Here is an 11,452-nt window from a genome sequence, read left to right on the forward strand (position 1 = left end):
GTTTCTGGGGCCCGATGGTATTGAACACTGAACTGTAGTCTATAAACAGTAGTCTGGCATATGAGACCAACTTGCCTGGTTTCGCCTATTACTTACTAGACCTTGTCTCAGCTCTCCCTTTCATCTGCCCATACTGATTATCTTCTGTCCACATGCTCAGCCCTGAAGCCGGATCATGACTCATCAATTATTCCTTTGACTCCGCAGATGCTACTTAATTCCTCAAGCATTTTTGTTTGCTCCAGACTTTGTCATCTGCGGTCTCTTTGTGACTATATTGTATTTCTACTTTTTACCAAAACATTTTTCCACATCATATTCAATTTGACATGTCTTTTCCATTCGATTAACCTGTCTATATTCTCTGAAGCCATTCAGTATCCTTTCTCACCCCACACTGTCACTCAGATTTTTATCAGCAACATATGTGGCTATATTGTGCTTAATCTCCCTTCACCTACAGTATGCCATTGAAATAGATTGTGAACAGTTGTGTCCCTAGCACTTGTTCCTTGATTTAAGGGTTCCCTTTGGGGGAACCTTCTAAGGGGGCTCGAGTTAGTGTGGAAACTTCGGGGCTTTGACTCAAGAGGCTTCAACAAGAAGGGCCTCAGGCCAAAGAAACAGGTAAGAAGGGTATGTTTTTCCTTTCATTATTGCTGATTTCGTCTTAGTTGCCCATTGTACAGTGCAGGCAGGATGGCAGATATGGCAGTGGAATGCTCCTCCTGTAGGACGTGGGAATTCATGGAGCCTGATAGTCTCCCTGATAACTACACCTGTGGGAAGTGCAGCCAACTCCTGCTCCTGAAAGACCGCATTAAGGGGCTGGGGCTGGATGAACTAAGGATCATCCAGGAGGCAGAGCAGTTGCTAGAATTAAACAGGTGGTTACACCCAAAGGCACAATTCAGGGAGTGGATGGGTGAATACTGAGAGAGGTAAAGGGAGAAAGAAGTCCCCCTGAGGCCATTCCCCTCGGCAACAGGTATACCCCTTTGGATTCTACTGGGGGGGGGGGTGATCTATCTGGCAAGGCAGCAGCAGCCAAACCAATAGCACTGTGGTCGGCTCTGAGCCTCGGAAGGGTAGGGTGAAGTCAGGCAGAGCAAAAGTCATAGGGGACTCGATAGTTAGGGAGACAGATAAGAAATTCTGTGGCAGCAAATGAGATGCCAGGACAGTGTGTTGCCTCCCAGGTGGTAGGGTCTAGGATATCTCTGAGTGGTTGCAGAATATTCTTGAAGGGGAGGGTGAGCAGCCAGCTGTCATGGTACATGTTGGTACTGATGATATAGGAAGGAGAGGGGTAGAGATCCTGCACGGTAAATTTAGGGGGTACGAAGGAGGCTGAAGTGCAGGTCCTGCAAGATGGTAATCTCCAAGTGCAATGAGCCAGGGAAGGTCAGAACAGGAAGATAGAACAGATGAATGAGTGTCTGAGGAGATGGTGTAGGGGGCAGAGTTTCAAGTTCTTGGATCATTGGAACGTTTTCTGGGGAAAGGGAGGGAAACCAACAGCTTGGGAGGGAGCTAATGTGATTGGGGAGGGTTTAAGCTGGATTTGCAGGGGAGTGGGAACTGAAGTGAAGAGCCAGAGGTTGGGGTGGTTGGTGCACAAGTAGAGCAGCTTGTAGGGAGTTTGTGAGGAAAGGTAGACAGATGATGGAGCAAAGATGCACTCGGCCAGATAGTTTGAGATGTGTCTATTTTAATACAAGGAGTTTCATAAACAAGGCGGATGATCCATACATGGAACTATGACGTTGTGGCCATTATAGAGACTTGGATGTCTCGGGCAGGAATGGCTGCTGAGTGTGCCGGGCTTTAGATGTTTCAAAAAGTACAGGGAGGGAAGCAAAAGAGGTGGGGGTGTGGTATTGCTAATTAGGGATACTATCATGGCTGCAGAAAAGGAGGAAGTCATAGAGAGATTGTCTACTGAGTCAGTGTGGGTGGAAGTCAGAAACAGGAAAGGGGCAATAACTCTACTGGATGATTTTTATTGATACCCCCCCCCACCCCCAATAGAATCAGAGACATCGAGGGGCAGATAGGGAGGCAGATTCTGGAATGGTACAATAATAATAGGGTTGGTGAGCTGGGTCATTTTAACTTTCCTAAGATTGACTGGCATCTCTTTAGAGCAAGGTGTTTGGATGGGGTGGAGTTTGATAGGTGTGTTCAAGAAGGTTTCCTGACAAAATATGTAGATAAGCCAACTAGAGGAGAGGCTGCACTTGATCTGATATTGGGAAATGAACCTGGTCAGGTGTCAGATCTCTGAGAGCATTTTGGAGGTAGAGATCACAACTCTATCTCCTTTACCATGGCGCTGAGGAGGGATAGGAGCAGACAGCTTGGGAAAACATTTAATTGGTGTAGGGGGAAATAAGATGCTATTAGGCAGAAACTTGGGAGCATAAATTGGGAGCAGATGTTCTCAGGGAAATGCATGACAGAAATGTAGATGTTCAGGGAGTATTTGCATGGTGTTCTGCATAGGTATGTTCCATTGAGGCAGGGAAAGGATAGTAGGGTAGAAGAACCATGATGTTCAAAGGATGTAGAAAATCTAGTTAGGAAGAAAAGAAAAGCTTACAAAAGGTTCACGAAACTAGGTACTGTCAGAGCTCTAGAAAATTACAAGGTTTCCAGGAAGGAGCTTAAGAATGAAATTAGGAGAGCTGGAAGGGGCCATGAGACCATAAGATATAGGAGCAGAAGTAAGCTATTTGGCCCATCAAGTCTGCTCCACCATTCAATCATGGGCTGATCCAATTCTTCCGGTTATCCCCACTCCCCTACCTTCTCCCTATACCTTTTGATGCCCTGGCTAATCAAGAACCTATCTATCTCAGCCTTAAATGCACCCAATGACTTGGCCCCAACAGCTGCTCATGGCAACAAGTTCCACAGATTTACCACCCTCTAACTAAAGTAATTTCTCCACATCTCTGTTCTAAATGGACGTTCTTCAATCCTGAAGTCATGCCCTCTTGTCCTAGACTCTCCAACCATGGGAAATAACTTTGCCATATCTAATCTGTACTTCTAGAAATGAATGCCAACATTGTATTCACCTTCTTCACCAATGACTCAACCTGGAGTTTAACCTTTAGGGTATCCTGCTCGCAAGTCACTTTGCATCTCTTCATTTTGAATTCTCTCCCCATCTAAATAATAGTCTGCCCGTTTATTTCTTCCACCAAAGTGCATGATCATATACTTTCCAACATTGTATCTCATTTGCCACTTCTTTGCCCATTCCCCTAAACTATCAAGTTTCGCTGCCAGCTCTCTGTTTCCTCAACACTACCCGCTCCTCCACCTATCTTTGTATCATCGACAAATTTAGCCAGAAATCCATTAAAGCCATAGTCCAAATCATTGACGTGCATTGTAAAAAGCAGCAGTCCCAACACTGACCCTTGTGGAACTCCACTGGTACTGGCAGCCAGCCAGAATAGGATCCCTTTATTCCCACTCTTTGTTTTTTGCCGATCAGCCAATGCTCCACCCATGCTAGTAACTTCCCTGTAATTCCATGGGCTCTTATCTTGCTAAGCAGCCTCATGTGCGGCACCTTGTCAAAGGTCTTTTGAAAATCCAAGTACACCACATCTACTGCATCCCCTTTGTCTACTCTGCTTGTAATTTCCTCAAACAATTGCAGTAGGTTTGTCAGGCAGGATTTTCCTTTCAGGAAACCATGCTGGCTTTGGCCTATCTTGTCATGTGCCTCCAGGTACTCCCTAATCTCTTCCCTAACAATCGATTCCAACAACTTCCCAACCACTGATGTTAGGCTAACAGGTCTATAGTTTCCTTTCCTCTGCCTCTCACCCTTCTTAAATAGCGGAGTAATATTTTCAATTTTCCAGTCATCTGGTACAATGTATCAATTCCAAAGAAGAAACATACAAATTAGCCAGAAAAAGCAGCACACCTGAGGACTGGGAGAAATTCAGTGTCCAGCAGAGGAGGACAAAGGGCTTAATTAGGAAAAGGAAAAAAGATTATGAGAGAAAGCTGGCAGGGAACATAAAAACTGACTGTAAAAGCTTTTATAGGTATGTGAAAAGAAAAAAGATTAGTTAAGATAAATGTAGGTCCCTTACAGTCAGAAACAGGTGAATTGATCAAGGACATGGCAGACCAATTGAATAACTACTTTGGTTCTGTTTTCACTAAGGAGTACATAAATAATCTTCTGGAAACAGTAGGGGACCGAGGGTCTAGTGAGATGCAAGAACTGAGGGAAATACATGTTAGTAGGGAAGTGGTGTTCGGTAAATTGAAGGGATTAAAGGCAGATAAATCCCCAGGGCCACATGGTCTGCATCCCAGAGTGCTTAAGGAAGTAGCCCAAGAAATAGTGGATGCATTAGTAATAATTTTTCAAAACTCTTTAGATTCTGGACTAGTTCCTGAGGATTGGAGGGTAGCTAATGTAACCCCGCTTTTTAAAAAAGGAGGGAGAGAGAAACCGGGGAATTGTAGACCGGTTAGCCTAACATCAGTGGTGGGAAAAATGCTAGAGTCAGTTATCAAAGATGTGATAACAGCACATTTGGAAAGCGGTGAAATCATCGGACAAAGTCAGCATGGATTTGTGAAAGGAAAATCATGTCTGACAAATCTCACAGAATTTTTTGAGGATGTAACTAGTAGAGTGGATAGGGGAGAACCAGTGGATGTGGTATATTTGGATTTTCAAAAGGCTTTTGACAAGGTCCCACACAGGAGATTGGTGTGCAAACTTAAAGCACATGGTATTGATGTGGATAGAGAATTGGTTGGCAGACAGGAAGCAAAGAGTGGGAATAAACCGGACCTTTTCAGAATGGCAGGCAGTGACTAGTGGGGTACCGCAAGGCTCAGTGCTGGGACCCCAGTTGTTTACAATATATATTAATGATTTAGATGAGGGAATTAAATGCAGCATCTCCAAGTTTGCGGATGACATGAAGCTGGGCAGCAGTGTTAGCTGTGAGGAGAATGCTAAGAGGATGCAGGGTGACTTGGATAGGTTAGGTGAGTGGGCAAGTTCATGGCAGATGCAGTTTAATGTGGATAAATGTGAGGTTATCCACTTTGGTGGCAAGAACAGGGAAACAGATTATTATCTGAATGGTGGCCGATTAGGAAAAGGGGAGGTGCAACAAGACCTGGGTGTCATTGTACACCAGTCATTGAAAGTGGGCATGCAGGTACAGCAGGCGGTGAAAAAGGCGAATGGTATGCTGGCATTCATAGCAAGAGGATTCGAGTACAGGAGCAGGGAGGTTCTACTGCAGTTGTACAAGGCCTTGGTGAGACCACACCTGGAGTATTGTGTGCAGTTTTAGTCCCCTAATCTGAGGAAGGACATCCTTGCCATAGAAGGAGTACAAAGAAGGTTCACCAGATTGATTCCTGGGATGGCAGGACTTTCATATGAAGAAAGACTGGATCGACTAGGCTTATACTCTCTGGAATTTAGAAGATTGAGGGGGGATCTTATTGAAACGTATAAAGTTCTAAAGGGATTGGACAGGCTAGATGCAGGAAGATTGTTCCCGATGTTGGGGAAGTCCAGAATGAGGGGTCGCAGTTTAAGGATAAAGGGGGAGCCTTTTAGGACCGAGATGAGGAAAAACTTCTTCATACAGAGAGTGGTGAATCTGTGGAATTCTCTGCCACAGGAAACAGTTGAGGCCAGTTCACTGGCTATATTTAAGAGGGAGTTAGATATGGCCCTTGTGGCTAAAGGGATCGGGGGTATAGAGAGAAGGCAGGTACAGGGTTCTGAGTTGGATGATCAGCCATGATCATACTGAACGGCAGTGCAGGATCGAAGGGCCGAATGACCTATTGCTACACCTATTTTCTATGTTCCTATGTTTCTATGCCAGAATCTATCGATTCTTGAAAGTTCATTGTTCATGCCTCTGCAGTCTCTCCATCTACTTCCTTCAGAACCCGAGGGTGCATTCCATCAGGTCCAGGAGATTTATCTACCCTCAGACTATTAAGCTTCCTGAGCACCTTTTCAGTAGTAATTTTCACTGCACGTACTTTACTTCCCTGACACTCTTTAATGCCCAGTATATTGCAGATGTCTCCCACTGTGAAGACTGATGCAAAATACACATTCAGTTCTTCTGCCATCTCTGCATCTCTCATTACAATATCTCCAGGGTCTTTTTTTATTGGTCCTATATCTACTGTCAACTCTCTTTTACCCTTTATATAAAAAATCTTTTAGCATCTTCTTTGATATTAGTCACCAACTTCCTTTCATAATTCATCTTTTCCTTCCTAATGACCTTCTTAGTTTCCTTCTGCAAGTTTTTAAAAGCTTCCCAATCCTCTATCTTCCCACTAGCTTTGGCTTCTTTGTATGCCCTCTCTTTTGCTTTTACTTTGGCTTTGACTTCACTTGTCAGCCACAGTAGTGTCCTTCTTCCATTCGAAAATTTCTTCTTAATTGGAATATATCTGCTTGCACTTCCCTCATTTTTTGTGGAAACTCCAGCCATTGCTGCTCTGCTGTCCTTCCTGCCAGTGTCCCTTTCCAGTCAACTTTGGCCAGTTCCCCTCTCATGCCATTGTAATTTCCTTTATTCCACTGAAATACTGACAGATTGGATTTTAATTTCTCCTTCTCAAATTTCAAAGTGAACTCAATCATATTGTGATTATTGTTCCCTAAGGGTTCCTAAACCTTAAGCTTTCTTATCACCTCTGGATCATTGCACAACACCCATTCCAGCACAGCCGATGCCCTAGTGGGCTCAACAACAAGCTGTTCTAAAAAGCCATCCCTTAGACATTCTACAAATTCTCTCTCTTGAGGTCCAGTACTGACCTGGTTTTCCCAATCCACTTTCATGTTAAAATCCCCAATGATTATCATGACATTGCCCTCCTGATATGTCCTTTCTATCTCCTGCTGTAATTTGTAATCCGCATCCTGGCTGCTGTTTGGAGGCCTGTATACAACTGTCATTCGCGTCCTTTTACCCTTGCTATTTCTTAACTCAACCCATAGGGACTGTATCTCACAGCTATCTGGACTATTCCTCTTCTCACCCTGTCACTCACAGCTATCTGGACTATTCCTCTTCTCACCCTGTCCTCACAGCTATCTGGACTATTCCTCTTCTCACCCTGTCCTCACAGCTATCTGGACTATTCCTCTTCTCACCCTGTCTCTTGCAAAAACGCCATCCCCTTCTCGCAATTCCTCCGTCTCTGCTGCATCTGCCCTCAGGATGAGGCTTTTCATTCTAGGACGAGGGAGATGTCTTCCTTTTTTAAAGAAAGGGGCTTCCCTTCCTCCACTATCAACTCTGCTCTTAAACGCATCTCCCCCATTTCACGTACATCTGCTCTCACTCCATCCTCCCACCACCCCACTAGGAATAGGGTTCCCCTTGTCCTCACCTACCACCCCACCAGCCTCCGGGTCTAACATATTATTCTCCGTAACTTCCGCCACCTCCAACGGGATCCCACTACTAAGCACATCTTTCCCTCCCCTCCCTCTCTGCATTCCGCAGGGATCGCTCCCAACGCAACTCCCTTGTCCATTCGTCCCCCCCATCCCTCCCCACTGATCTCCCTCCTGGCACTTATCCGTGTAAGCGGAACAAGTGCTACACATGCCCTTACACTTCCTCCCTTACCACCATTCAGGGCCCCAAACAGTCCTTCCAGGTGAGGCAACACTTCACCTGTGAGTCGACTGGGGTGATATACTGCGTCCGGTGCTCCCGATGTGGCCTTTTATATATTGGCGAGACCCGACGCAGACTGGGAGACCGCTTTGCTGAACATCTACGCTCTGTCTGCCAGAGAAAGCAGGATCTCCCAGTGGCCACACATTTTAATTCCACATCCCATTCCCATTCTGACATGTCTATCCACGGCCTCCTCTACTGTAAAGATGAAGCCACACTCAGGTTGGAGGAACAACACCTTATATTCCGTCTGGGTAGCCTCCAACCTGATGACATGAACATCGACTTCTCTAACTTCCCCTAAGGCCCCACCTCCCCCTCGTACCCCATCTGTTACTTATTTTTATGCACACATTCTTTCTCTCACTCTCCTTTTTCTCCCTCTGTCCCTCTGAATATACCTCTTGCCCATCCTCTGGGTCCCCCCCCCTTGTCTTTCTTCCCGGACCTCCTGTCCCAAGATCCTCTCGTATCCCCTTTTGCCTATCACCTGTCCAGCTCTTGGCTCTATCTCTCCCCCTCCTGTCTTCTCCTATCATTTTGGATCTCCCCCTCCCCCTCCCCCTCCAACTTTCAAATCCCTTACTCACTCTTCCTTCAGTTAGTCCTGATGAAGGGTCTCGGCCTGAAACGTCGACTGCACCTCTTCCTACAGATGCTGCCTGGCCTGCTGCGTTCACCAGCAACCTTGATGTGCGTTGCTTGAATTTCCAGCATCTGCAGAATTCCTGTTGTTTCCATAGGGACTCTACACCTTCTGATCCTACGTCATCCCTTTCTGATGATTTAATATTATTTTGTATACACAGGGCCACACCACCCCCTCTGTCTTGTAACCTATCTTTCCGATATACCATATATCCTTGGATGTTCAGCTCCCAGTGGCAGCCAAGTTTCAGAGATGGGCACAATGTCATACTTGCCAATCTGTAGCTGAATTTCAAGATCGTCTATTTTCTTCCTTACACTGCGTGCATTCAAATATAGCACTTTCAGTCCAGTATTTGTTGCTTTCTGTCTTAACTGCACCACACCTCTATTGCCCTGTAACTCATCCTACTGGCTGCGATTATGCCTCATCTCCTGCCTGTCCTTTCTATCATCTCTGTTGCACGCTATCTTTGATTTATTTCTGTTTTTCCCCTTCCTCAGCCCTATCACTCTGGTTCCCATCCCCCTGTAAATTAGTTTAAACCCTCCCTAACAGTTCTATTAAACCTGACTGCTAGGATACTGGACCCCTTTGAGTTCAGGTGTAACCCTTCCTTTTTGTACTGGTCGTACCTTGCCAGAAGAATCCCAGTGATCCAGGAACCCAAAGCCCTGACCCCTACACCAGTCTCTTAGCCATGCATTAATATGCCTGATCATGCTATTCTTGCGCTTGTTGGCACTGGCACAGGCAGCAATCCTGAGATTACTATCCTGGAGGTCCTGCTTTTCAGCTTTCTCCCTAACTCCCTCAGTTCTCTCTTCAGGACCTCCTCCCATGAGAATGCCTTGGTGAGCAGGATTACAGAAGAGTCCAAGGTATTCTACAGGTATATGAAAAGCAAGATGTGAGAATAGGTCCAATCAGGTGCAATAGTGGAAACATGTGAATGGAGTCGGAGGAGGTAGCGGAGGTGCTTAATGAATGCTTTGCTTCAGTATTCACCAGGGAAAAGGACCTTGGCAATTGTGGGGATGACTTACAGCAGATTGAAACACGAGCATATGGACATTAGGAAAGAGGATAAAGCACTAAGTTAGATAAGTCGCTGGATCTGCATGAGATATACCCCAGGCCTCTGTGGGAAGAGAGGGAGGAGGTTGCTGAGCCTCTAGCAATGATCTTTGCATCATCAATTGGGATGAGAGAAGTACCAGAGGATTGGAGGGTTGCAAATGTTGTTCACTTGTTCAAGAAAGAGAGCAGAGATGACCCAAGAAATGACAGACCAGTGGTGAGCAAGTTGTTGGAGAAGATCTTGAGAGGCATGATTTATGAGCATTTGGAGAGACATAATCTGATTAGGGATCGTCAGCATAGCTTTGTCAAGGACAGGTTGTGCCTTATGAGCCTGATCTAATTCTTTGAGGATGTAAGAAAACACATTGAAGGTAGAGCAGTGGATGTAGTGTATATGGATTTCACTAAGGCATTTGATAAGGTTCCCCATGCAAGGCTCATTCAGAAAGTAAGGAGACTTTGCTTTGTGGATCCAGAATTGGGTTGCTCACAGAAAGCAAAGGGTGATTGTAGATGGTTTGTATTCTGCATGGAGGTCGGTGACCCCAGGGATCTGTTCTGGGGACATCCCCCCCTTTTGTGATTTTTATAAATGAGCTGGATAAGGAGGTAAAAGGGTGAGTTAGTAAGTTTGCTGATGACACAAAATTTTGGGGTATTGTGGGTCTGGAGGGTTGTCAGAGGTTACAGTGGGACATCAACAGGATGCAGTACTGGGCTGAGAAGTGGCAGATAGATTTCAACCCAGATAAGAGTGAAGTGGTTCATTTTGGTGGGTCAAATTTGAAGACAGAATATCATATTAATGGTAAGACTCTTGCAGTGTGGAGAATCAGCGAGATCTTGGGGTTCGTGTCTATAGGACACTCAAAGTTGACAGTACTGTTAAGAAGGCGTATGGTGTGTTGGCATTCATCAATTGTGGGATTGAGTTCAAGAACCCTGAGGTAATGTTACAGGTATATAAGACCCTAGCTAGGCCCCACTTGGAGTACTGTGTTCAGTTTTGGTCACCTCTCTACAGGAAGGATGTGGATACTATAGAGAGAGTGCAGAGATTTACAAGGATGTTGCCTGGATTGGAGAGCATGCCTTTATAGGTTGACTGAACTTGGCTTTTCCTCCTTGGAGGGACAGAGGATGAAAGGTGACCTGATAGAGGTGTATAAGATGATGAGGGGCATTGACTGTGTGGCTAGCCAGAGGCTTTTTCCCAGGGCTGAAATGGTTAACACAAGGGAGAATAGTTTTACGGTGCTTGGAAGTAGGTATAGCGGGGATATCAGAGGTAAGTTTTTCACTCAGAGGGTGGTGCGTGTGTGGAATGCACTACCAGTAATGGTGGTGGAGGTGGATACAATAGGGTCTTTTAAGAGACTCTTAGAGAGATACTGTACATGGAGCTTAGAAAAATAGAGGGCAATGCGGCAGGGAAATCCTAGGCAGTTTCCAGAATAGGTTACATATTTGGCACACCATAGTTGATCTAAGGGCCTGTAATGTGCTGCATATTTCTATGTTCTATTGAAGTTGTCTCATTGGGACTTTTTTTCTTTCACATTAACCAATCCTCAGCCATGTCACTATATTATCTCTAATACTATGGTTCTAATTTTGTTTAATAATCTCTTAAATGGTAGTTTATCACCTGTATGGATTTATGCAAACACAAATACAACATATCAGTAGGCTTACCTTTATCTTTTCAGCGTTTTCCAATCTTAAATGGTTACAAGAGATTTGTCAAACCTGATTAACCTTCCTTCCATCCATATCGAGTCTGTTCAGTCCGATCATTATTTCCCAAGTTCACGATTACCTCTTATTTTATGGCAGATTCTAAGTGATTGCTTTATCAGGAATATCACAGTAATTCGTCTATAATTCTATTTTTACCCCCTTTTTTTTAAATAGTAAGATTGCATTTAGTATGTTCCAATCTGTGGAACCATTTCAAAATTTGGAATTTGAAACATGACAACTTGTGAATCCA

Source organism: Mobula hypostoma, chromosome 12 (assembly GCF_963921235.1).
Source record: "Mobula hypostoma chromosome 12, sMobHyp1.1, whole genome shotgun sequence".
Classification (NCBI taxonomy): Eukaryota; Metazoa; Chordata; class Chondrichthyes; order Myliobatiformes; family Myliobatidae; genus Mobula; species Mobula hypostoma.